This window comes from Sphaerodactylus townsendi, linkage group LG06, assembly GCF_021028975.2.
Source record: "Sphaerodactylus townsendi isolate TG3544 linkage group LG06, MPM_Stown_v2.3, whole genome shotgun sequence".
Lineage (NCBI taxonomy): Eukaryota > Metazoa > Chordata > Lepidosauria > Squamata > Sphaerodactylidae > Sphaerodactylus > Sphaerodactylus townsendi.
The window spans coordinates 18,329,316-18,350,542 of NC_059430.1; positions in this window are offsets into that span (position 1 = coordinate 18,329,316).

Below are 21,227 nucleotides of genomic sequence, written 5' to 3' on the forward strand. Positions count from 1 at the left end.
AGGCTGGCATCCCTACCCCAAGCACATCACCTCATCCCTTCTTTACATGTCTATGCTCTGGCCCCATCAATGTTAGCAAAAGCAGCCATCCCAATGGCAGTGGCAGAGGGCACCTGTGCATTACAAGCTGGAAATCATGCATAGGCCGGCAGGGGGGACAGACCAGTATGCTTGTGGCTGTTTCTCTTCAGCACACCTTGATTAAATTGTCCGTGGCTGTCATTTGAAGCGAGCTTCTGTGAAAAGCTGGCTGCTGAATGGAGCCATTTTGTAAATGCAGGAAAATGTACTCCTGAATCTACTAGCGTGAAGGCAGAAATAGAGAGCAGTAGCTGGCATGTCCTCAGGCTGAGAGCCTCAGGGCCAATAGAAGCAGCGGCACCTGTGGGCTCCCAAAGTGGAAGCAAGCGCTGGTGGGGTGTGTGTGTGTGTGTGTGTGTGTGTGTGTGTGTGTGTGTGTGTGTGTGTGTGTGTGAATCTGAATCCCATTTAAATGAATAAGAGAATGATGGCACAAAAGTTTCCGTCCCTGCCTGGTTTTTGTGAGCCTCTCAGGGTTTGTTTTGTTTTTAGCACGCATTCTAGTTTAGATCTCTATCGTGACCTGCCTTTGAGGAGCTCAGGCTAGCAAATATGTGCTGACCGCTCCATCTTATTTTGAAAACAGACCTGTGAGGTAGCTTCAACTGAGGGTGGCCCGATGGCCTATTGGATGAATGACAGCCCATGATGCCACTTCCAGCTGAGAAAATGGAAGCAGGGTCAACATGTTGAGGGATGCTGTAGGATCAGAGGTGGGATCCAGCAGGTTCTCACAGGTTCCCGAGAGTAGGTTACTAATTATTTGTGTGTGCCAAGAGGGGGTTACTAATTGGTGATTTTGCCACGTGATTTTTGCATTGGGGTTACGCCTCCTCCCAGCAGGAGCCACAGAACTTGAAGCAGTCTAGCAGGAGGTGCACTGGCGCATGTGAGGCAGCCTGCGCCATGCAGGGCCTGCTTCCACTAAGGACTTAGCGCAGCAGCTGTATCCTTGCCACCGCCCCACCCAGGAATGCCCCGCCCCTGGAATGCCCAGCCACGCCCCCGGAATGCCCCGCCCAGCCCCATTGGAGCTACGCCACAGTTTGAATCCCACCACCATGGAAACCTGTTACTAAAATTTTTGGATCCCACCACTGTGTAGGATCCCCCTGAAATCATCAATTCTTAGAGTTGGATGGGGCCATAGAGGCCATCTAGTCCAACCCCCTGCTCAATGCAGGATCAGCCTAGAGCATCTCCGACAAGTGTTGGTCCGGCCACTGCATGAAGACTGCCAGCGAGGGAAGCTCTCCACCTCCCTAGGTAGCTGACTCCAGTCTTGCACAACACTTACTATAATTTTTTTCCCTAATATCCAGTTGGAATCTTTCTGCCCATAATTTAAACTCATTATTGTGAGTCTAAACCTCTGTTGCCACCACGAACATCTCCCTGCCCTCTTCTGAGTGGCCTTAAATGTGCTCGGAGGCATTTTAGATCCAGAAAATACGGCAAAGCTTAAAGCTAATGTCCCCTTCTCCAGAAATGTGATTCCAGTCCACATTCGGCCCATCTGCAATTGCCAGCGTGGCGAAGTGGTTAAGAGCAGGTGGACTGTAATCTGGAGAACCGGGTTTGATTCCCCACTCCTCCACCTCAGTGGCAGAGGCTTATCTGGTGAACCAGGTGTGTTTCTGCGCTCCTACATTCCTGCTGGGTGACCTTGGGCTAATCACAGCTCTTTGGAACCAGAGGTGTAGCTGGGCCAAACTGCACCCGTTGCACAGTCTATATTTTCTGCCCCCCCCCATTCCCTCCCTGCAGCGCCCCTTTCCCCCACGGCGCCCCCCCTTCCCCCTTCCCACACTTTCTTTAGTTCCTTTCCTTTTCCTAGAACTTTTTCAGGTCAAAAAAAGGCCTATTCAAGAAAGTTCAGGCTTAAAAATGGCCTTGATGGGAGCAGACTCCCAGGAGACCTTGTGAGCCCTAAGGTCTCCTGAACTGTAGTCTGTCAGGGCTGTTTTAGCCTGTACTGTGGAACAGGCCATTTTTTCAGCCTGAAAAAGTTTTAGGAAAAGGAAAGGAACTAAGATAAGTGTGGGAAGGGGAGCGCTGCGGGGGGACACCATGGGGGGGAGGGGCCTGTGGGAATTTTCCATGCCCCCGGCATGCACCCAGTGCACAGCACACACCCCTGTCCCCTTGTAGCCACCACTGTTTGGAACAGTCTTAGCCCCACCTGCCTCACAAGGTGTCAGTTGTGGGGATAGGAAGGGAAAGGACCTTGAGTCTCCTTACAGGAGAGAAAGGTAGGGTATAAATCCAAACTCCTCCTCCTCCTCCTCTTCTTCTTGCTCATGGATAAATCTGATCACGGATCCTCATACTGCATGTCATGTAGCACAGTGGCAGAGAGATAAACTCAGGTTGCCAACCTCCCGGTGTGACCTGGAGTTTTCCTGGAATTGCCACTGAGTTCTAGACTGCAAAGATCGGTTACTGTGGAGAAAATGGCGGCTTTGGGGGACAGAAATCTGTGGCATACCATAAATCCTAAATCCCTCCCCAAATTCTCTCCCACACAAACAGGAGTTTCCCTGACCAGAGCTGACAGCCCTAACAGAGACAAATAAAAGCCAAGACATTTTGCAATATCATCCAGTAACTTTGGGTGTTAGGAAGCTGAGTTATGAACAGGAGTTCTAGCAGCATTCTTCCTGACGCTGCTTGCAGAGCCTGTGGCTGGCATCTTCAGAGGATCTGAAGATGCCAGCCACAGATGCAGGCGAAACATCAAGAGAGAATGCTGCTAGAACACGGCCATACAGCCCGGAAAACACACAGCACCCCAGTGATTCCGGCCGTGAAAGCCTTCGACAATACATTGAACTTTTCCCTTTTTGGCAGATTTCTCTTTCCATTTTTTAAAAGACTGAAATGGCGAGAGAGGATGGGACAATTCTTCTGGCTGCCTGTATGTTTGAGGAGTGAATTATTCTCCTGATCATTTTTAATATTTATTAAAAGCGCCTCCCTTCTACCCACCCCTCCTTGGGAAGCTTGGTCTTCCAGTGTGACTTTTTCAAAATTTCTAGCTAGCACTTAATGGCATCAGCAAATCACATCATTAAATATGAATCGCTTGTGGCTATTTCTTCAAAGTAATTTCACATTACGGTTTGATTCTGTTCTTTTAACGCTATCTTCACGCGGTGCTGGCCCCTGGAGTAAAATAAAGGGAATATGAGCAAAATTCCAGACACCACTCCTCTGTTTCCCCAGGCTGGAGTCTGTGAACCACATTTCTCATTCACCAGCCTGAGGGACTGTCTTGCAAGGTCTTTCTTATGTTTCTACCTGCCACCTACGATTGTGAATGGAGGCTTGCTATGCACCCCCCCCCCCACCTTCTGAAGTAAGAAGGATAAGCACAGGAGACAGGGCCTTCTCTGTGGTGGCCCCAGACTGCGACATTCCCATCCCAGGTCATCAGTTCGTGTGGTGCAAACTCTTTAGAATGTATGGAACATATCTATCTGGGGATGGAACTATGTGGCCTATAGGGAATTATAGCAGCAGGATAGAATACCATAGAGTTCACTCTCCTAAGCAGTTATTCTCTCTGGGGATCTGATCTCTGTAATGTGGAGATCAGTTGTCATTTTAGGAGATTTCCAGGACACACCTGGAGGTCGGCAGCCACAGTTCTAGGTCAGGAAACTTGAGTCGGGTGGAAGAGTGAAGTTTTTTCTCCATGTATGCCATTCTCATGATTTGAAACAGAAATTAAAGGCAACCCCCAATTCGCATGGGTTGCAGCCGTAACCGATGTATTATACAAGGAGGGAATCACTGTGTGGATTGGAATTTTTTAAACTGTGCCTTCCTTCAGATCTACTTGAATGTTATAATTTTTAGCTTCAGCACCAGCTCCATGGAAAAGCCTCCCATAGGATTTAGGGCTGACTTAACACTGGTCAGATTTTGGAAGCACTCTTTGGAAGCCTCTGCACCAAAGGTCAATAGAGGGAGGCTGTGGTATTTTCCTGCTGCTTCCCGTGTTGTGGGGAAGTGAATATTGCAGTGGTGGTGAATCTATGGCACGAGTGCCAGAGGTGGCACTCAGAGCCCTCTCTGTGGGCACGCGCAAACAGAGTCTCCCCCCCCCCCCATCTAGGCTGGCCTGGGTCTCTGGGCTCGATTATTAGCATTAAACCTAAGACCTAGTTTCGGGGAAGCAGTGTAGGTAACCCTGTTAAGCGCTGTTAAACCCCACTGATTTTCATGTTAAGAACTAAAGCGTGATCAATGTATTGTTGAAGGCCACGTCGATCATTGGGTGCTGTGTGAGCCGGGGTTGTATGGTTGTAGTTTAGCAGCATTCTGACGCTTCTGCATCTGTATTGGGCATCTTCAGAGGATCGATGCAGGCAAAACGTCAGGAGAGAATGCTGCTAGAACACGGCCATAAAGCCCAGAAACCACACAGCACCCCTAAAGCATGATCCTTTACCTGGGAGTAAGCTTGGTTGCTGGCAATGGAGCTTGCTTTTGAGTAAACCCTCCTAGGGTCATAATTTACCTGTTGGAAGAGTTTCACAGTTGCTTCAAAGCAAAGCCACCGACTACCACCAAGCTTACTCCTGAGTAATGCATGCCTCGGAACCAACCGTTTTTTCTAAACTGAAACCTCAGTATTCAGGTTAAATTGCTGTGTTGGCACTTTGCGATAAATAAATGGGTTTTGGGTTGCAATTTGGGCACTCGGTCTCGAAAAGGTTCGCCCTCACTGGAATATTGGGTGAGTTGTGTGTTTGGCTTTTAGGACCATTTTGTAAGGGCCTTGGACATTGCTAGGTTAGGTAAGCCACCCGTAGCCACCAGGGATGGTAGACAAGAAAGAGGTAAAACCTTTTTAATGAACAGACGCAATAAAAATGTTTGACTGCCTTGCTTTGTATGATGGAAAGGTGGTTTGATGTGAACCATTTCCCATATGTTTTAACGACTGAAGATTTTTTTTTTGGTCAGATTTGATTGCTAAGGTGCTCCTGGGCTTTTAGTGCAGATAATGATTGGTTGGGGTCATGATTTTGATCTGCTGGGCCTTTTCAAGTCAGATCCTATGGAACCCTGCTAATTATGTAATGCCTTTCTTCAGCATAAGGAGTCTTGCTTTGTGAAATTGGCACATTCCACTAAAGCAAGGAGTCATTCCTATGTAAAGCTATCCCACCTAAAGCTTATTGACCTGGATGGTCCAGACTAACTCCATCTTCTCAGATGTCAGAAGTAAGTAGGTTGTTCCTGGTTAGTACTTGGATGGGAGACCACCAGAGAAGTCCAGGGTCACTATCCAAGGGCACTATGACAAACCACCTCTAGACATTTCCTGCCTTGAAAATCCTATGGGGCCACCATAAGTTAGTTGCAACTTGACAGGCCTTTCTACCGCTGCCAAACTTATTGAAGTCAATTAGATTAACTCTGCATGGGATTGCCCTACAATTCTTCTTGCGTTGAAATAAAGGTCTGCCACAACCCGAATGGATTCATACCATCCACCTATAACAGGGGTGGCCAACCTATGGCAGTCCAGATGTTCATGGACTGCAATTCCCATCAGCCCCTGACAGCATGGCCAATTTGATGGGAATTGCAGTCCATGAACATCTGGAGTGCCATAGGTTGGCCACCCCTGACCTATAATGACTGTGTTTTTAATGTTCAGTGGGAGCTTGTGAATACTTTCAGAAGTGTGGTGGTGAGGGGGGTGGAAATACTTCAAAAATATGCCAATGGCCTTTTCCCTCATGGGTCATTCACAATAATCCCCCCACCACCACTCTTTTAAGATGGGTGTTACTAGCAATACCAAGAAGCAAGGGTGTATGGAAGCAGTGGCGTATCTACCTAGGGACAAGGGGTACCCCTTGTCCCCGGGCGCCACTCTTCTGGTCACGTGGGGGGGCGCAAAATTGGCCTCCCACGTGACCAGGAAGTCCTGCTGCCTTGTCATTTTTGCGTGCCTCAACCTATCCGTGTCAGTCGAGGCATGCAAAAATAATGAGGCAGCAGGACTTCCTGCTGCCTCCAAGCACCCTCAACCCCCCCCCCGGACTCCCCCCTCCCTCCCCTCCCCAATCAGAAGAGACTGCAGGCTGCTGGCTGGGAGCCCAGCTGGCAGGGAGAGGGGAGGTGGGCACCCTAGACCTTGCCCATGTCCATGGTGACATGGGCGGGGTCAAGGTCAGTGGGGGGTGGAGCCTGGGGGCATCAGGGGATGGAGCCGGGGTGGCGGTGGGCCAGAGCCTAGGGGGGCATCCTGGAGACAATTTGTCTCCGGGCACCATTTACCCATGGTGCGCCTCTGTATGGAAGACCCCGGAGAAATTTCATATAGCCTGATGCAGAGCTCTTTTTGCGTCTCTCGAAAATATTTTCCTATCAAGGAACCTCAAAATTCTGCATTAGGCAAAACTGTATAGTAACTAAGGTTCACCTGGGCCTCTCTTCCTCATGAGGAATTCTATTTCTATCACTTCTGAATTTTAAAATCATTCAATAACTCTTTACAGCGGACCTGGTTTCTTCGGGAAGCCGCTGGGTTTGCAGCGGCTGCACCCAGAACTCTCCACTAACCCAGACTTTGCAAGAGTTTTTTGGGAGTGCCACATGTACACACACATTTTAAGACTTAACTATGTCTATTAACGGTCAGCATGACTTCATTGTGAGGATGCAGGAAATTAAAAACCCAATTTAATAGTTCCTTGCAAAGTGAAGTCGGAGAGCGCAGTACTTGGTTTTTACTTTGCAAATAATGCGTTCCATCTCTAACCTGTTTCCCCAGCTTCGGCCCTCTTGTTCTTTCCTGCACTGCATTCCTATTGCTTTTCGTGAAATAATTTTGTTTGGATGTTTGCTTTGAACGGTAATGATTCCAGGAATTCCCCAGGCCTCATCCTAGAATACAAATTGGCTGTGGATATTAGACGAAAGTGAGCCTGGTGTACCCAGTCTCACCAAAGCTGTTTGGATTGCCGAGATCTGGCATCCATCAATGGAATGTGAGCTCTGTGCTAATTTTGTCTGATTTTCCTGTTTAAAAGAAAACCTTTGTCTAAGTTTGCGGGATACATTATGTGAGACACTCCGACAAAAGAGTATGTGGACTTAGCGTGCCCTGCTTTTCAGAAAACAGAATTCTTTTTAATTAAAACCATTTTTTTGGTTAAAAAATCAGTATGTTTAATTGCTAACACCTGCTATGTGTTACTAACAGATGTTTCTTACTTACCTAAGGGAACTGTTATAATTACACTATACGCTTAGTGGAATGGCATTTAACCAAGGTAGTGTAGGAACTTTAGGTGGTGACTGTGTTCTTTTATTAGGGTTTTCTCTCGGGGGTTGAGAACACGCGCGGTAACGAGGAACTTTGCAAAAATCTGTTCTTATCAACCATATTTTGTAGTTTGTTGGCTTGAGAATCTGTCGTGGGTGGGGATACGCTGGCTCACTGTGGTAAAGAACAATTTACGGATCTGCCTTCAGTTGAAAGAAGTAGAAGCGTCCTCCATCCTTAGAACATAAGAACAAGCCAGCTGGATCAGACCAGAGTCCATCTAGTCCAGCTCTCTGCTGCTCGCAGTGGCCCACCAGGTGCCTTTGGGAGTTCACGTACAGGATGTGAAAGCAATGGCCTTCTGTGGCTGTTGCTCCCGAGCACCTGGACTGTTAAGGTATTTGCAATCTCAGATCAAAGAGGATCAAGATTGGTAGCCATAAATGGACTTCTCCTCCATAAATCTATCCAAGCCCTTTTTAAAGCTATTCAGGTTAGTGGCCATCACCACCTCCTGTGGCAGCATATTCCAAACACCAATCACATGTTGCGTGAAGAAGGGTTTCTTTTTATTAGTCCTAATTCTTCCCCCCAGCATTTTCAATGTATGCTTCCTGGTTCTAGTATTGTGATCAAGCTCCAGTTGAGAGTATCAGCTATTATACTCTGTTCCACAGAAAGATGATAGTTTGATCGGTTGAGGTGCAGTGGTTGAGAAAATGGTATGCTTCCGCATTAGAATATAGTCCTAAACGAATTTGAGAATTATCATTCATTTTTATGCTCTGCCTTTGTCAAAACCATTATTTTGTGCCTTATTGAACATGGTACTTTGATACAAGACCATTTATGCCAAAATTTATTTTTTACTTTCAAACGGATTGTGTGTGTGTGTGTGTGTGTGAGTGAGAGAGAGAGAGAGAGAGAGAGAGAGCAGGGATAGGTAGGCACTAGATCCCAGGAGGAGCATTCTACAACAAAGAAGGTTCGGGATACTTTTATCTGTGGTGGAGGAATAAACAATCTATTATCATCTTTATGTGGAACAGAGTATAACTGCTGTCAAAGCTGGAGGAGGGGAAAGAAGCAACCAGATACCCTCCCACATACTCAGAAGTTGTTTCAACCAACAGCTCCCCTCTTTTCAGATGCTAACTACCATCAACAAGGCTGGAAGGGAAAGAGAAAACAACCAGACACCCTTTCCTCAGGCCGAGAATCTCCATCCACCAAGAGAAGATTCTGAGAGAACTATGACTGGCCCAAGGTCACCTAGCAGACTTCATGTGGAGGAGTGGGGAAACAAATCCATTTCGCCGGATAAGAGACTGCTGCACATGTGAAGGAGTGGGGAATCGAACCCAATTCTCCAGATTAGAGTCCACCATTCTTACCCTAGTCACCATGCTGACTGGAATGCAAATATGTGATGGCCAAGCACTAGCCACTTGTGTGGCTGTTCACTGAAAAGCTTCCTTCCTGATTCTGTCCCTGCTTGGATGGAAGGGGAAATTACATCCTTTCCTGAAGAGGTGGCAGCAGAGGAATAGGGGCTGCTCCCTTAAGCAAATGGAAGTGTGAGACTGCTGAGTATAAGGGTACTTTAAAGAGTCCTTTAAAAAACAAGGGTCCTTTAAAAAAAGGGTCTTTTAAAAAAAATCTGCATTCTTGGAAACACGAATAACAGCATGCCCAGTTTCATGTAGCAAAACTGAAAAGGGGTTGAAGAGCTAAATCCCCTTTTCTCTTTCCCCCATGGTACGGAATTGGCATAGCTCTGCAAGCAATTGGCCTTTCCCAGTAGGACAGAGATCCCTGACCTTTGCCATGTGTTTTCGGTCTGAAGTTTCAGCAGAACTCGGTTACGATGAGCCGCCATTCAAAACATGCAGGATTATGTCAGGCTGTTGCAATAACAGCTCAACTTGAGGAAAGGAAGGGGGGGGGTGACAATAAAATGTTATGAAAGATGGCTAATAAAACTGTAATGGAAAAATAGCTTTGACGTTAAAAAGCATTAGAAAAGTGATATTAAACTGCTAAGTCGGTTCAGTCGGAATGCTGTTTCTCGCATGTAAGGAATGGAGCTTCCCAGTGCGCATGAAGAGCACACTGTACCATAGAACTGGAAGGTTTGGGGGACTTTCACCCAATCAGGATGGGTACATACCTCTTGCATAGTGCCAAGTTGCATGAAGTTTAGGGGAGGGCAAAAAAATATATCAGTAAAATTCTGATTCAGGTTTAATAGACCTCTTTTTTTTTTAGTAAACCCAGATATCCCCAAGCCTTCAGACAGGGAATGAGTGGCTTATCTAGAGGGGGATCAGAGGGAGGGACCACCCAGGAGTTATTCACCTTGGTCACTTGGGGTGCGTTTTGGCCACTCGTCCCCTCCCTCTCCCCCTGTGCCCAGCTCCCAGTTGAACTCTCCTGCTTCCATACTGAAACCCCCACCTCTCCGCTTGCACCCCCAGAGGGATGGAGGAAAGTGCATTTAAAGAAATGGGTGGCCAGGTAAACGACAGGCTGGGAGAGACCCAGCCTGCAGCTTTTTTTTCAGCACCTCCTGGCGTGGCTTCGATGAGGTGGGCAGTGCTGCCCGGGCCGGGACCTGCTGCCCCTTCGGTTGGCCCTTTCTCCCACCCCACTAAGTGCTGAGCATGCCAAGGCGCAGCCCGTTCTCTGCTTGTGAAGCCTCTTGGCCAGAATGGGCCAGGCAAGCCGTAAATTGATAACCTGAGGACCTTCAAACCTTCTCTGTATTAGAACACATGGCATATAGACAGCAGTTCCTCATGGACATATGTTTAGATCAGTAGTGGGATTCAAAAAATTTAGTAACAGGTTCCCATGGTGGTGGGATTCAAACAGTGGCGTAGCGCCAATGGGGCTGGGCGGGGCATGATGGGGGCGTGGCTGGGCATTCCAGGGGCGGGGCATTAATAATTTCTCTGTGACTGTAAAAAACTCTTACTGTAAAAAAAAGTTCCTAATTTCCAGCTGGTATCTTTCTGTCCATAATTTAAACTCATTCTAGCAAGTCCTATCGTCTACTGCCAACAGAAACAAACTACTTCTCCTCTAATTGACTACCTGTCAAATACTAAATACTTTCAAATACTTAATTTTGTTTCTAGAAATCAAAAGAAGGATACTTTCCTTAAACAAGGAACTTTACCATATTTCTAAAACATGTTTTTAAAACAGCCCAACAGGGAGAATTATCCCGTTTTCTACCTTCGCTAACCAGCCACATAGGAAACAACAGGACTTTATGATTTTTGGACCTAATGGAATTTCTAACAGAAAAGCAGACCCAATTAGTAACCCCCTCTCGGCACACACAAATAATTAGTAACCCACTCTCGGGAACTGGTGAGAACCTGCTGGATCCCACCTCTGGTTTAGATATTTGAAAACCATTTTGGCAGTGGTAGATCTACCACCACTGTTGATACACTTTTTCTTTGTGCATGTTCTTTTAAAGTTTTTTTCACCTTGGTTTTTTTCCCTGTTCTTTGAAGGCAAAAATGAAAAGAAAATAAGAAAGGCCTTTAGTTTCAGCCCTCGTATCTGTAAAATGGGAACAGCAGAGCCAGGAGCTCTCGTTGGGGAGAACCGCATAAAAGCTGCAGAGCTTCATGCAAATTAAATCAGGCCCCGTAACTGAATGATTTGTTTCCTCTGCCTCGGAATGCCTCGGTGAAACTCGCTGCTCGTTCTGGGTCTTCTCCCTCCCTTTATAAAGCTAATCACACAATTACCTGCAGGCCCGTGTTAAATATGACACCGGCCCTGGCAAAAAAATATATATAATGGGCCAATTGAAAACGATGAATAAAGAGAGGCAGGCCCATTTATAACTGCCGATTCCACTGAGCGGTGTTGTAATCAAAGTGATCTGAGGGTGACTCATTAATTAATTGTTCTTTTTTTTATTATGTGCTATTGAGTTAATGAGTAATTTGTGCTGGATAACTCTCTGAACACATTGATTACATGAGATATTTTTTTCCGGGAGCTTTCATCCCCGTGACACTCTGAAGAGGGGAGAGACGGCGCGCGTTCCTCCCAGAGCCTCCTTCGCAACAGATCCGGGAGGGCTAAATCATGTGAAGGGCATTTGGAAGGCACCCGAGACAGGCCGTCCGCCACGTCACGTTTCCCGGCTCCTTCCCTCGCGCAAAAATCACTCCTTCTACAGTATTTCTCATTAGCGCTGGGCCGAGATTTCCCTCCTCCCCTGCATAATGATTCAAAATGGATAAAAAATAGATGAATTGGAACGTAGAAAGCTTCCTTATACTGAGTTAGACGATCGGTCCATCAGGGTCAGAGAACTCAAACTGGCAGTGGCTCTCCAGGGTGTTAGCTTGAGGTTTTCCTCATCACCTCCTACTTGGACCCTTTTCACTGGAGGTGAAGGGGATGAACCAGGGACCTTATGCATTGCCAAGTAGATGCTCTACCGCTAATTTGAAGGACATTTGCTGGGTCTCCAAAGTCAACATGTTCACAGGTGTCAAACTCAGGCCCTCCAGGGGTTCATGGGCTACGATTCCCATCCGCCCATGCCAGCAGGGCCAATTGGCCATGCTAGCAGGGGCTGCTGGGAATCGTAGTCCACGAACACCTGGAGGGCCTAAATTTGAGTGATCCATTTGGAATCAGCGCAGCACTGTGTCACTGAGAGCCTGTGTGGAATAGTGGTTAAGAGAGGTTTTTATGGAAGAGAAGCTGAAATGGACCAGTTCAAATCAGGTCCACGTTTGGGACTCTTTAGTTTGGAGAGGAGACGTCTGAGGGGGGATATGATTGAAGTCTATAAAATTATGCATGGGGTAGAAAATGTTGACAGAGAGAAAATTTTCTCTCTTTCTCACAATACTAGAACCAGGGGGCATCCATTGAAAATGCTGGGGGGAAGAATTAGGACTAATAAAAGGAAACACTTCTTCACGCAACATGTGATTGGTGTTTGGAATATGCTGCCACAGGAGGTGGTGATGGCCACTAACCTGGATAGCTTTAAAAAGGGCTTGGACAGATTTATGGAGGAGAAGTTGATCTATGGCTACCAATCTTGATCCTCCTTGATCTGAGATTGCAAATGCCTTAGCAGACCAGGTGCTCGGGAGCAACAGCCGCAGAAGGCCATTGGTTTCACATCCTACATGTGAGCTCCCAAGGGCACCTGGTGGGCCACTGCGAGTAGCAGAGTGCTAGACTAGATGGACTCTGGTCTGATCTAGCAGGCTCGTTCTTATGTTCTTATGGTGAACTGAAATAGGCCCAAGGAGCAGATTCTGGTATCTGAACCATCACTGTTTCATATTTTAAATACTATGACCATATACCTACCTAATGATACCCGAACTCTATACAAAAAAAGGATTCTATTTCACCACTGCGTTCCTATTGTAAGGAACTGTTTCGTTTCGGATTTGGAATGATATGGTATGGCCCAATCTCACAAGAGCCTGGATACTAAGCAGGGTCAGTACTTGGATAGGAGATTCTGAAATCTTTGAAGAAAGGCAATGGCAAACTACCTCTGCTTCTCATTTGCCTCGAGGGACGCTTGTTGAGGTTCACCATAAGTTGCTTGCAACTTCACGGCACTTAAGTACATACATTTCATTTACATAAGTCAATTTTTTAATAAATCAAAAGCATTTAACAACTGCCAACTTCCAACCATTGTAACCATTCCCAACTAATAAGAAGAGTGTTCCATTTTTCAGTGTATCCTATCTCTACCTATAACCTTCAACCGATGTCCTTTAGAAGGCAGGTCAAAACATTTCTCTTCACGCAGGCTTGAGGTTCCAATTTATTTTAGTGGCTTTTATGGTCTGCTTCTAGCCCGAGGACTTAAAAAAAAAAATGAAAATCATTTTAGTCTGCTCAGCCTAAGAAAGCATTTTCACCGCATTTATGCACAGGAATGCAGCTGTGCTTATGCACTGTGGATATCCAGGCACGCTTGTGTGCTGCAAGTCTGTGGAAATGCAGGAAAACCAGAGAAGATAGTGGGATGTGTCCAGCCGTCCTCTTTCCTCCGGCCTAAAGAGTCTGCTTTCAATTTTAGCGGCTCTTTCTTCACGCTATCGGACAGAGAATGAAACCTCCTGAGAGTGTTGTGGGGTTTCTGGGTCCTCTGAAGTTGCCAGCCACAGATGCAGGCAAAACATCAGGAGAAAATGCTGCTGCAGCATGACCATACAACCCGGAAACCCCACAGCACTGCAGTGATTCTGGCCGTGAAAGCCTTCGACAGTACATTAAACTTCCTGAGACTTCCTGAGACACCCACCCCCTCTGAAGAGGCCAGCCACAGATGCAGGCGAAACGTCATGAGAGAATGCTTGCTAGAACACGGCCATACAGCCCAGAAACCACACAGCACCCCAGTGATTCCGGCCGTGAAAGCCTTCGACAATAAGTTGTTCTTCATTTTCCTTTCACAGAATCATCATTTCACAGAATCATAGGGTTAGGGTTAGGGAAGACACCACAAGGGCCATCCAGTCCAACCTCCTGCCATGCACGAGCAGACAAACAATCAAAGCACCATACAAAGATATTTAGAAGAATAGACGGCGCTTCTTTTGGTATGCAGGAGAGTCGAGACTTGTGCTTTCTTTCAACCAACTCCATTTACAGAATTTCAAAGTACTTTTTAAAAACAATTCTTTTAACAGCAATTGTTCAAAATGATAATTTGATTGGAAAACAGCAGCCAGGCTGAAGTTCTCAAAAGGATCGATTACATGTATCAAATTATACTCAGCAATCACCCAGGTTTCTTCCATTTTTGACAGATGACAGTGAACTGCCTACCGTTGAGAAAAATTGTATGAGTGGCTCAGAATTACATTTGGGAGGGGGGGGGGGATTGTTAAGCATTTACTTAGGCCCGCAGAAGCAAAAATAACAACGGGATTGTTTTCCTACAATCTCTCCGCTGAACGACTGATTTTATTTATTGGCAGTGAAACACAGTTCTGAAAAAAAGGGGAGAGTTTCCCTTAAAAATATTAAATAATATTGTAAATCATAGTAATATGTTAAAAAAAAAGTCGGAACTTTCACGTCCCGATCAGGCTGTGCTTGTGAAGCCGTGACAAAATGATTAGGAATGCTCAGAAATTCTCGGTGACCACGTTCAGACTATTTTTGACAGTTGCGAGCACTTTCCTGTTCGACTCAAACACCATGTTGCTTTTTTTCTGCCTCATGGCTGCTTTTCCATCTACACTGCAGGTGAAATCAATTTTCTCCCAGGGTCAAGAGTGGTTGGGTCAGGTAATTAAATGATGCGAGGAATGGTGGTGAAAAACTACGACTCCCGTGGGTCTGTTAGAAAATGTTCACGTGTGAACCGTTAAGAGATCTAGACAGATCCACGGCCGTTCATGTTGATCAGGAAGACACAGATTAACAGCAAACAGGAAGACTTAAAAAAATGACATAGTGTTTTATGTATTTCTGTTTATTCATAGTGTTTCTGTTTATTCTTCATTTAAACCGCTGGCAACTGAGCATGGTCGTGTGGTGGGAACTGGTGGGCGGGTTAATGTGGAGTTTGTATGCATGGAAAGCAGTGGTGGGATCTAAAAATTTTAGTAACAGGTTCCCATGGTGGTGGGATTCAAACTATGGTGTAGCGCCAATGGGGCTGGGTGGGGCACAATGGGGGCGTGGCCGGGCATTCCAGGGGTGGGGCATTCCTGGGCAGGGCTGTGGCAAGGACGCAGCCGCTGCACTGGTCCTTGGGCGGGAAACGAATGCACGCAGGCGCAGGCTGCCACGCACACCGATGCACCTCCTGCTGGACTGCTTCAAGTTATGCACGCTACTGCTGAGAGGAGGGGCGTAACTAAGGCAAAAATCACGTGGCAAAATCACCAATTAGTAACCCCCTCTCGGCACACACAAATAATTAGTAACCTACTCTCGGGAACCTGTGAGAACCTGCTGGATCCCACCTCTGATGGAAAGTAACTAGTGAAGAAGCTTCATCGGTTTGCTAGTAACCTGAAATACTCACCAAAGAATCAACTCCTCTCTCAGAATGGATAAGAGGTGTGTGAGTCAAATTGGTAGCTGCTGCAGCGTTTCGTAGGTTCTGGAGCATCTCTTACGATAGAGGTAGCTCCGTTCCATAGAGCAAGGGGGATTAACTTTTGCCCATATCCTGTTCCGTGCTAGCCTTCCTGGCCACAACTGAAAAAAGCCCATTTTGCCATTTAAAGCCCTTTACAGGTGTGGTGTCCTGACCTGGATGGCCCCGGCTACCTCGATCTCATCAGATCTCAGAAGCTAAGTAGAGTCAGCCCTGGTTACTATTTGGATGGGGGACCACCAATGAATTCCAGAGTTGCTATGCAGAGGAAGGCAATAGCAAACCTCTGCTGTAAGTCTCATGTCTTCAACCCAGAACCGTAGCGTGAGGGAACTGTGCCTGGGTGCCCTGTGCCCCTGCCACACCCCGGAACACCCCCAGAATGTCCCCACCACGCCCCACACCAGTGCGCACCAGGTGCAAGACGCCCCTTATCCCCTGGGCACTACACCACTGCTTAAATCCTCCGGGGAAAACATACGTCAACTGCAACTTGATGAAGCTTTACAAAAACAAAGGAATAGTGGGAGGGATGGTGGCTTGGTATAGCCCAATTTTGTCAGATTTCAGAAGCTAACCTGGGTCAGAACTTGGATAAGGAAGGCTTTGAAGAGGACAATGGCAAATTACCTCTGCTTCTCACTTGCTTTGAAAGCTCCTTTCTGTGGTTGCCGCAATAAGTCAGTTGCAACTCGATGGCACTTGTGTACGGGTGGCTGTGGCCCACCATATCCGAAGGACTACCTCCATCTGAATTTTTTCTGCTCCTCTGGTCAGAAAAACTGAGGGGGGGACTTCTGTTTTGGGAACCACTTCATCACTGGTACACCTGGAAGGATCTCCCACAATGTCCTGCTTCACTGTGCATTCAAGATTCGGGACTCCATGACCTTTCGCTATCTCAGTGAAGATCTTATGTTGGCAACTGAACATTCATTATCCCAGAAGGCCTTTGTGTAAAACTGAGATTTTTGTCTGTGTTTTGCAGTGCAGTCCTGAGGGGGAAGGCTCAACAGGCAGCATGAACCTGGTGCTGCTGTAAATGCATAACCCTGGTGCTGGTGTAACCCCCATGCTCAGAATGGGTTGACCCAGAAAGGGTGGAGACTCAAAGCAGCAAGAGGCTGCAGAGCTCATGTAGTTTGGAGGAGACAAGGCTACCAGACTCGGACCTTGGTTGTATAAGCCCTTAACACCTTGTTAAGGTAACTGCAATGTTGTTGGGAATTACTGGGAAGGTAGTTGTTTATTTTTGCTATGTTGTAAATGTTGGAGTTTATTGTTTCAGGGCTTCTTTTTGTGGTTGTAATGGGTGAGAGTTCTCCTGGAAACCTTCATCATGTTGAATCCTGTTCATCAAGCCCTTGGAGTCTTCAGGAGCCAACCCACTTGCAAAGAAGAATTGGACTTGGCAGTATCAGTAGACTGTAAATATGAGGACTTGAAAATGCAACCTGAACAGGACCTTGAAATGTGATGTTAAATGTTGATGTTATATGATATATGTTAAGAAAGTACATAAAACCATTTTGTTTTAAAAAATTTGTTGTTGCAAGCTCATTCCAAGTTCTGCCCCACAGAACCCACAAGCTGAGGTTGCACTGGCATAAGGGGCATTTACTCTGATGCTTGAGGTGGTGTTGTGGTCTGTCCTGTATGCCCCCCCTGAGACCGACACTGATAGCAGTGATGGTGGGGACACATGTGAAAGCAGCGGGGAGTTTGCTGACAGCAAGGCAGGGGCAGTGTGCTGGCTGGGTGCTACAGCAACACACAGCAGTGAGGAGGCTCAGAGCTGAGTCTATGCTGACAGTAGTTTAGCAGGGAATAATTCAAGAGATACCAAGTCCATGGGAGAGTCCAGAACAACGTCCATCAAACTAGCGTCAGAAACCAGGAAGGTACACAGTAACAAGGAAAAGCCAAGAGTCAAGGTCAAGAAGCCGGTCCATAGAGAGTCAGGGTCTGGAACCAACAGTGGCATGCAGGCACAGGCAGTGGTGGGATTCAAATAATTTAACAACTGGTTGTTTACAAGCACCATTTTAACAACCGGTTCTACTGAAGTGGTGCGAACCGGCTGAATTCCACCACTGGACACAGCATAAGCATAAGCATTTTATTGTCATTGTGCGCGCCCAACGAAATTTACAGCAGCATTCCTCGATGCACACAATTTCAGACTCATACCCCATCCTCACTTTCCCTTCCTCCACCCATCCCTACGCAGCCCCAAACACATCAACACGAAGCCATGGAGTTCAGCATCGTCACAGCTCTAGAGTAGAAGCTGTCTCTAAGCCTCTTTGTCCTAGTTTTTATAGACGTGTATCGTCTGCCAGAGGGTAACAGTTCAAAAAGAGAGTGTGCTGGATGAGCCGGGTCTCAGAATATTTTGGGCTTTCTTTAGGCTTCGGGAACTATAGAGTTCTTTCAAGGAGGGGAGAGGGCAGCTGATAATCCTCTGGGCAGTAGTGATCACCCTTTGGAGCGCCTTCCTATCTGCCACTGTGCAACTGGAGAACCACACACAGATGCAGTAGGTTAAGACACTCTCTATAGCACAGCGGTAAAAGGACACCAGGAGTTTTCCATTCAGGTCAGGGAGAACACACTTTGCAACCACAACTGCAGTTCCTGCCAATGGCCTTTTATTAATCAGAGCTATTTGCTTGGGAGTGCTCCTGCAAAGACTCTGGGTAATGCCTAGCCTGTAGCCTCTGTTTGCTTACTCGGACTACTCTTAGAACAGGAAGAGGAGCAGCAGTAGCAGTTTGGATTTATACTTTCTCCTGTAAGGAGACTCAAGGTGGCTTACAAGCTCCTTTCCCTTCCTCTCCCCACATCAGACACCTTGTGAAGTAGGTGGGGCTGAGAGAGCTCTGAAGAACTGTGACTAGCCCATAGTCACCCAGCAGGAATGTAGGAGTGCGGAAAAACATCTGGTTCACCAGATAAGCCTTTGCCACTCAGGTGGAAGAGTGGGGAATCAAACCCGGTTCTCCAGATTAGATGCCACCTGCTCTAAACTACTACACTGTGCTGGCTCTCTTTACCATGCTTACTGCTCCAGCCAGCCCAGGGGCGTAACAAGGCAGCCCTGGGCAAACTGTAGCCCTGGGCAAAACCTGAGTTGGATGCCCCCCCCCCCAATGGGCGGCCACTCTACCACGACCAAAAATTTTTTTGAACCAGGACATTGGTGCCTACAGGGGGTGAGGTTTGTAGACATATCAGCACCAAAATTTCAGCATGTCATCAGAAGACTGTCCTTATGCTACTCCCCAAGTTTGGTGAGGTTTGGTTCAAGGAGTCCAAAGTTATGGACTCCCAAAGGGGGTGCCCCATCCCCCATTGTTTCCAATGGGAGCTAATAGGAGACGGGGGCTACAGTTTTGAGGATCCATAACTTTGGCCCCCCTGAACCACACTGCACCAAACCTGGGGGGTATCATTAGGGCAGTCTCCTGATAAGACCCTGAAAGTTTTGAGACTGTGCCTTCAGAAATGTGCCCCCCCCCAGTTTTCCCCTGCAACCCCATGGACAGTAATACAGAATAACTTCAATGCAGAACAAAAGATTCTTGGGCAAATCTTCTGGGATGTTCCTGCAGAGGGCGGCATTTTGATGGGAGTCGGCACTCATATTCAATCAGGGTATCATCTGGAAACTGTCCTTATGGTACCCCCAAAGTTTGGTGCAGTTTGGTTCATGGGGTCCAAAATTATGGACCCTCAGAAGGGGTACCCCATCTTTGCTAAGATGGGGCTACCCTTTTGAGGGTCCATAACTTTGGACCCCCTGAACCAAACTGCACCAAACCTTGGGGGTGCCATCATGACAGTCTCCAGATGATACCCTGAAATTTTGGTGCTGATATGTCCAGGAATGCCCTCCCTGCAAGAACATCCCGAAATTTGCCCAAGGATCTTTGTTCTGCATTGAGTTTTCTGCATTGCTGTCAATGGGGGTTGCAGGCTGGGGGGGCACATTTTTGAAGGCACAGTCTCAAAACTTTCAGGGTCTCATCAGGAGACTGCCCTAATGATTCCCCCCAAGTTTGGTGCAGTTTGGTTCAGGGGGGACAAAGTTATGGACCCTCAAAACTGTAGCCCCCAACTCCTATTAGCTCCCATTGGAAACAATGGGGGATAGGGGCACCCCTTTTGGGAGTCCATAACTTTGGACTCCCTGAACCAAACCTCACCAAACTGGGGGGGTAGCATAAGGACAGTCTCCTGATGATACGCTGAAATTATGGTGCCACTAGCCTAAAAACAGCGCCCCCTGCAGGCCAAAAATGGAAAACCACTAAAATACCCAAAAACGAACCCAGCATTTTGATGCCTCAGCATTTACGCCACCCAGCATTTACGCCAGTGAGCCAGCCATCAGCCAAGCCGTGACAGTCACTTATGTTGGTGCTGGGGAGTTGTGCAGCGGCACGATGCCTGGGCGCCATTGCAGCCACAGTGTTGCAGGAGGTCATGTCGGCATCCAACAAGGCATTGACGGAGATAGAGCCAGCTTCAGTTGACTTCCTGAGCTTTGTTGGGGTGGGAAGTGAAGGATATGAGCAATGAAATGGGTGGGAAAGTAATTGCAGCCCAAGCCTCATCTTGAAACCAACCGAATGCAACTCAAGGCAAGATTAGAAAATACATCTCGGATGCCATCAACATTTTCTCTGTGGAATGCCAAGTGGTGTCTGGGTAATTAATACTACTTATAGGCCAGTGGTGGCGAACCTATGGCACAGGTGCCAGAGGTGGCACTCAGAGTCCTCTCTGTGGGCACGCGCAAACAGAGTTGCCCCCCCCCCCACATCTAGGCTGGGCTGGGCTGCTGGGCTCAATTATTAGCATTAAACCTAAGACCTAGTTTTGGGGAAGCAGTGTAGGTAACCCTGTTAAGCACTGTTAAACCCCACTGATTTTCATGCGAAGAACTAAAGCGCGATCCTTTACCTGGGAGTAAGCTTGGTTGCTGGCAATGGGGCTTGTTCTGAGTAAACACTCCTAGGGTTGTGATTCACCCATTGGAAGAGTTGCACAGTTGCTTCAAAGCAAAGCCACCAACTACCACCAAGCTTACTCCTGAGTAACACACGCTTCGGAGCCAACCGTTTTTTTCTAAACTAAAACCTCAGTATTCAGGTTAAATTGCCGTGTTGGCACTTCGCGATAAATAAGTGGGTTTTGGGTTGCAATTTGGGCACTCGGTCTTGAAAAGGTTCGCCATCACTGTTATAGGCTATCCAGTCAGTAACTCAGTGCAACAAGTTTGCAAGGGATTGGCTGGGATGAAACCACTCACTGTTAGTCTGACCTGAGCACAGATGGCAAGTGGGCTCACGAGGAGTCTCTTCCCCCATTGTCCTGAATCCTATTCAATCATTCGTTTCTTCAGCTGTTACTTGGAATTCAGGCACAAGTCCCCAAAACTATGAGGAGGAGGTTCGAGGAAAGGGTCATAAAAGCTTGGTTGAAAAAAATGGCAAGATATTTCAAGACGGACACATCTGGCATGCTGAGAGGAGGGGCTGGAAACCGATCATATCCACAAACAAGGGACTCTACAACCGTGTGGTTAAACTGAATATTTCAAACCTTTCTTTGACCAAGATTTTCAAGGGACTGCTAGGTTTAACGGTGTAGCAGGAGTGTTACAGTCAATCACCACCTTTTAAGTGGCGTTCTGCCCAGCTTCTAGTTATTTGAATA